Genomic DNA, 7527 nt, shown 5'->3' with positions numbered 1-7527 from the left:
ACAAAATTGTAATAAGCCGACCCCTGCATGTGTTTCTGCCATGTTTAAGTCTCTGATTTTATGCATGGAAATGTTTAATGACAAATTTTGTGTTTATATCTGTTGGTTAAGAAAGCATTTGTTACAATTAAATGTGTAAAACAGAAATTGGGAGCCTTTGAGGCTCGATAATTCGAAATTAATGTTACATTTGAGATCGACATAATTTTTAGGTAATAATAAGCATTTCGGTGAAATTTCAATTTGGGACGATTAAACAATTGATTTTTGTCTTATTCACATCATATATATATATATATATATATATCTATGTGTTATGTACCTAAACCATCTTTGACTTGGAGACAATTATCTCTTGAGAGAGAAGATTGGGTTAGAGAGGGGTTTGAGAGGTAGGGTGAAGAAGATCATCCAAGGAGGTTGAGAATTTGGGAGACTTAAACTCAAGGTATGTAAAATTTTTGTGTAGATTATGCCTTAATTACCTCCTCTCTTGTCTTGGATGGGAATTTGTGGTGTATGAGTAGAATTTTCTTTGATATGAGATGTGTATAGAATAAATTGAGAAAATAGGTTGATGTTGGGTGATTTAGTGTCTCATTTCATCCTATCCCTTATCTATGCATGATCATGCTCAATTATGGACTTGGATGATCTTATTGTATAAAATTCTTCATGTTTATGTTATGCTCATGAAATGCAAGGGGCAAGAATGAATAGATGCTTAAAATACTTTGTACAAGATTTATGTTTGACTATGGAATCATGTGTCCACATGTTGTGTCTCCTAAATTACATGATGTTTAGACCATGTTTTAGGAATTTAAAGATCTATTTTGGGCCTTGTTGATGCCACCAAAAAGTTGAATTTTGAATGAATTTCGGACAGGTTTTGGGCAGAATCGTCGCACGCGCGGGAGTCACTGCCGCACGTGCGGCAATTGGGGCAAATTCTGGGCTTGAACACTGTCTAAACCGCACATGCGGGGCATCACTGCGGCACGTGTGGGAGCATTTGCCGCACGTGCGGCCCAAGGTGAAAAACATGGAATGCTCCATTTGACCTGTTTGACCCTCTGGGATGGTTGAAATTAATATTTGAATTGTGTAAAGTACTTCTTAATGTACTGGAAATTAACGATTGGAATGTGAATTTAAGAAGAGTTTGAACTAAATTGTGAGTTCTATGTGTGTAGGACACACTCTGGGAGGAAGTCGCGTCCCGCCACAACACTGTGAGTAATAGTGCAATGGTTACACATTCATTTGCCGATTAATGCTTATTGCTATTACCGTTTTGCTTTCCGTGAATCACTACATTCCGTGTATGTTGATTACAAAGTAATGTGAACGTAAATGAGAAGGAAGTTTGTGTACATTTCTGCTATTTCTGGGCCAATAGCCGTTCTGCTATTTCTAGGCCAATGGCCGTTCTGTTATGTCTGGGCCTAGGGCCGTTTTGAAGGTGACACAACCTTGGCTTAGCCGTATGAACTCTGAAGTACATATTATGTAGCTTACTTTGAGTATACTATTATTCACTGAGCGTAGCTTACTTTGTATTTTGTCTGTTTCTGTAGATGCTCAACCAGGTGGTCAGTCCTAACCCCAATACCCATCTCTTTTTTGTCAATCTAAGTATAACTAGGCACTTGGAGACGCCCGTGCATCTAAAGAAGTTTTGTTGGGCTTTTGGGTTCGTATTTTCGTTGTCGATTATAGTTGGATTGTAAATAATATTTTTGTCATACGCCCAATCCTAGGGCTGGATCTGTATACATATATATGTATGTAACTGATGCTCGGATGCATGTTTTGGTATAGTAGTTATCTGTGATGATGTCTGTGATCCTGGCATGATAGTCATGGCTCAATGGAGTTTGTTTATGTTACGTTTTTTTTTTTTATGCTTCCGTTCAGGCCCCCTATATTGTGTATATCAGGTTTAATGCCCAAGTCTGCATAGGTCATGCCCGAACTTTTAGGGGCGGGTTCGGGGTGTGACAAAAATAATATGTGAGGTCTGCAATCTTCCCTTTTCCCTTCGGCCTTGTTTGTTAGGGGTATGTAAGGGGCGTATATGAGGGGGGATTAGATATAATATGAGGTGGGTCTCATATGTTTTCTTGTCTCCTTATATCCTGTGTTTGGTTGCTCTGGATATTGGGAGTCCGAATAGTTTGGATATAGGGAGTCCGAATAGTATATCCCCAAAATAGGATATGTAATACCAACCCCCCATGGTATTGTATATCTCCCACCGTCGGATATAGGCAATCTTTCATCTAAAGGTAAAAAATAATTACTCTTTTCTTATCTCATCCTATATCCTATTTTAACCAAACATAATATAAGTAACCTCACAATATATATAATGCATCTCATATCCTACAATATATTATATTCCATCTTTTATCTTTAGGTATTTCCTATCTTCCTCAAACCCTTATATCCAATCTGGACAATCAATCCCATCTTTATATTTATGCGTTACTTATCCTCCTCAAACCCTTATATCCAATCTGGACAATCAAACGGGGGCTTCAAGTATATGACTAATATATATAACAACTCCCATCTTTATATTTAGGTGTTACTTATCTTCCTCAAACCCTTATATCTAATCTGGACAATCAAGTGGGGGCTTCAAGTATATGACTAATATATATAACAACTCATTAAGGAGAAATTTCCCATCATACACTCGTCTCCTTAGGGTCCGTAAAATGTACTCAGCATAAAGGTCCCTACATCAAATCAATCAAATAAAAAGAATAATGTCAAAAGTTGAAACACTATAATCTGAGCCACTAGAACCTCCATCCTTGATCAAAAGAAGAAGCAGAAGCTTTTGCTCCATTTTGAGGATGTGCATTGAGCTCTATTATTGTAAAATCATGAGCAATTCTGTTCCAATACATTCAGGTATCTTAATTTCAAATTTTACAATGTGAGTGGAATGGGTTCAAGGAAAAGTAAGGAAGCTAAGGATAACCCTTTCCCTCTGTTATTGCATATGAGATTGCTTGACTGACTAATTTACTAAATTTTATTCACGTTCAGGTTTAAAAAAATAAAATATAAAATATTAATGAAGATATTTTTTTTCCTTAACTAGCTAATATGATCGTACATATCAAATATAAAACTTACATGGAGTGCTGGATAGCTTCGTGAGCAGTAGCTGAAGGCAGAAAATCATTGAATGCGACCTCTTTATTCTCGTTCTTCTTGTCTGAATTAATTGTCAAGGAACTTGTCTGTCCGTCTCTCCTCCTCATAAGATGATGTTATAACAATTAATAATCTATAACAAATAAAAAAAAGGTTCCTGAAAAACTTGTAGAGTGAAAAAGGATACAATCTTCAAAAAAACGACGGATTTCAGCCAGTCGATGAGGGGGAAGCTGTTTGATGTCTGTGTAGTGGCGGTACTCTGGATTTTATCAACCAAAAAATTGTCATATCATCAGCATATCAAGTCATTGTGAAGAGAGAAGATGACAAAAGTTAGCTATAAGCTTTGGGGGCATTAGTTAGGCATCGTTTGGCAATTACATGTTTTAGTTAAGAAGTTAAAAAAATTATTATAAGTTGTCACATTACTCTACCTATTTTTTTGTATATCTTTTCGTAAAAAATCAACAAATTATTAAAACAACTTATTCCCAAACTAGGTAGTAGTAGTAGCTCACCTGATCAATCATAGGCATCAGTCCAATGGTCCTGGCACGAAGGAAACAACTAGGAAGTACTGGTTCCTCTTCAACAAGTTAACTGATGTTTTGAGTTACGGTAGTGTTATATGTATCAATTAGTGTACTAACTAGTATACCAACATCAGTTATGATATTATTATTGATCTCACTCATTAATTATATTACCAATACCAAAAATCTCTTAAATTATGTCACATCATCAATTGGTACATATAGTATTATTCTTTAAGTTATATGAAGAGGACATCATAGAGATAAAAGTTGTGAACTTTAGTGATTCGTTAAAATAATTTGATAGTGAGATTTTTAGATAAGAACTTAATTTATTTATCTCTTTTTATCTCTACCTTATCATATTATTTATCTCTTAGGTTTTCTATTCTATTTATTTTGCTTGAGCTCCAAATAAAATTCACATGAGTGTCATGCCATGCTTTTTTTTCCTTCCCTCCAAGCAACTATCTTTTTTTTTTTTTTTCAAACAAGTTTTCCTTACCTCTAAGTAAATTATCATTTCTTTATCTCCAAATTTAATTGGAGGCTACTCTTTATTTTGCCTATAAATTTGAGTTCATCCTTAAAAATTCTTTATATTCTTTTTCTTGGTCTCTCTCTCGGATCAAAATTTAGAGTTTAAATTAAGCGTGTTTAGAATAAGAGTTAGCATTTTTACATAAGAAAAGAGTTATAGATTTTGTCAAACCTTACATGCCTTATGCCTTAGAATTTTGATCAGCTATCTTTGGAGATTTATAAAGAAATATTGGATGATTAAAGTGTTGGTGATAGAGGGATTTAGTATCAGCGGTTATGGAATTATTTTGAGATAATTCAGGTAGTATACAATATGCTCTCTCTAAATCTCTTTGTAAAGAGTTTTTATTTTAATTACCTTCAATTTCTATTTCGTTTGTTATGTTGATCATTTGATAAATTCTATAAAATTATTCTATGTTGATACGCTTGATACTCTAATCATTTGATAAATTTTGCGAAGTTATTTTGTGTTAACAATGTTGATTTATCTAACTAAATGACATGGAAATACTCCATACATGGATCGAATAGACCCTGCCAATAGCTTACACCAATATGTTCGGTTGTGCTTGTATGAGATGGGTGAGGCCGGTTACTAGTCATGAACTGAGTAGGACCGGTACTTGTCCTGGATAAATTATCAACTTGTTTGATAATCGCGAATCAAATCGTTTGTGCAATATCATAAATTGTTGGATCACCGTTGCTTTATTCTCTATCTGACCCTTGTTATTCTTGTTGTGTTGTATATTTTCCGAATTAATTTATTTTTTAGGTGCAAAATAATTTAGTGGCAATTGGAGTAAAAGCAGTTAAATAATTTACTGAGTTAGATATTTTAGGACCCACCATTATATAATATTTTTTGGAGGCAATTGTATAAATTATGTTTTGGAGATATTTGTTGAAATTATTTTAGAGACGAGTTGTATTTTAGAGATGAGTTGTATATTTGAGATTGTTAGTTATTTAGAATTATAAATTTGAGATTTATTTGATTTATTAATCGCCTGAAAATTGAGAGCTTACACAGTTGACTATCTGAGGAGCGCCGGGTCCTGTATGCAAGATGTACAAAGATAATATAAAATGTATGTTAGTTTCATTAGATACACCGATTTGTATATATATATATATATATATGCGTGTGTGTGCCGCTTTGGCTTTGAGCAATGAAATTAAAACCATTTAATTAATTTACACGAGTTACCTATCTCAAGATCGTGCAAGGATGATCAGCAACTGACTGCCTTGACAATGATGAAAGGATTCTCTCATTCAAACGGGTAGCACGTCTTTGATCAGCTCCATTTCCATTTGCGTTATTGTTCATATTTTCTGTCTCCCTCTGTGTCGGTCTAGTCCAATACAATTCAGAAACCAATTCTGTATATCTAAGTAGGCGGTTCTTCTTGCTGAAAAAACAACAATGTGAATTATAAATAAGTATTAGTCAAGTACGGGGCGGTGATACAAATTCAATGCATTGGTTTCGTTCATATTAGAAAAGCAAAGTGTTGCAACTCTGTTTTAGCTTGCGCTCAATTGCATGGGCAAAATTCTAAGAGAACAGAACAGAGAATAATAGCATTATTAGTGCTAGTTCAACAGAAGTCAATAAACGATTTATGATAGGTATTTATGTTGTGCATTTTATTTGGTAGGCAGATTAATGGACTGTAATGGAGATGATGGCTGGGTTTCAAGGACGGAACTAAGATTTTATCACTGAAAGAGCCGAAGATAAATAATTTTTTTTCATCATATATACAAACAGTCATATATGTACAATATGATATATAAACCATGTATATATATAAAACAAAAAAAAAAAAAAATCAAATATTATAGAAGTAATCTCTTTTTAGATAAAGAAATTTTGTTGGTAGAAAAAAAAAAAGAAAAGAAAAAAAGAAGGGAGAATAAAGTGATATGATAAATAAAAAATTTCACAAAAATAAAGGACCAAGACCCATCATAGTATTCTTTTAGTTCCATCCTTGTGGTTGAACAGTAGTAGTTGAGGTACTAGTGTACATTCCTCTTGTACAAGTGCAAATAACGTAACGATTTAATTTGAATAAAATTTATTTAAAAATAAGAAGAAAACATCAACTTAAAGAGAGCGAATTTCTCGCGCCTCAGCCCTTACAATAGTTATTGTAATTTTTTTTTATTTGTATTTTTTGGTGTTTTATTTGTAATTATCACCAACAATTTTAAGGAGATTCAAATAGCAAAAATTCATGAAGCCAGTACTGGAGAAGTCCAACGAGAATACCGGCGACCTCAACAAGTCCTTCCGGTTCACGGGAGCCCATTTCAAGAGATGGAAAGGTAAGGTGCTTTTCTACCCCAGTTTCCTTAAGGTGGCCTATATCCTGATCGAGAAAAATCCGAACAAAATCCCCTCTGAAGAGATGACTGATGAGGAGTATGCTGCTCATCTTGAAAAAATTGAGAAATACAACACAGATGAGTATAAATGTCGATATTATCTTTTGAATTGTCTTTCAGATCAATTTTATGATTATTATGATACTACTTACACCACTGCCAAGAAATTTTGGAAAGTCTTGCAGAAGAAATACGACACCGAAGAGGCAGGTGCTAAAAAATATGTTGCAAGCCATTTTTTCCGCTATCAGATGATAGATGGAAAATCAGTGGTGGAGCAAGTTCAAGATTTTCAGATGCTAGTGGCTGAAGTTAGATCCGAAGGCATCAAAATTGGAGACAATCTCGTTGTAGCAGATATTGTTGACAAACTACCATCATCTTGGAGGGAGTTCTAGAAGTCAATGCGTCACAAGCAAAAAGAGACGTCCTTAGAGACTCTAATCACACAGATTTGGGTGGAGGAGGAAGCACGAGGACAAGATGCACTTATGACACAAGAGCATTCCACTGCAAAGGTAAATTTAACTTCTGAAAATACTTTACCTAAAGGTTGATTTCATAAAAATAGTCACTTGAAGCCAGTTAAGAAAATCTAGAAAAATACTAGAAGGCCACAAAATAAAAATTACCCGAGTAAAAGAAATGGAACCAAGAACCCCCTTCACAAGATTTGACAAATGTAACATGTTTTGTGTGTGGCAAAAGTGGGCATATTGCTCAAACTTGCAAATTTCAGAAACAACAGCCTCAACCACAGGCTAATGTTACCGAGGAACAATTTGTGGCGATGATTACAGATATTTTTATGGTTCAATCTGTGGAAGGGTGGTGGGCAAACTCTGGTGCCAATAGGCATGTCTGTTATGATAAA

The sequence above is a fragment of the Camellia sinensis genome, chromosome 11, assembly GCF_055761805.1.
Source record: "Camellia sinensis isolate YWXY chromosome 11, ASM5576180v1, whole genome shotgun sequence".
Taxonomy (NCBI): domain Eukaryota; kingdom Viridiplantae; phylum Streptophyta; class Magnoliopsida; order Ericales; family Theaceae; genus Camellia; species Camellia sinensis.
Note: the sequence above shows the minus strand (reverse complement) of the source record.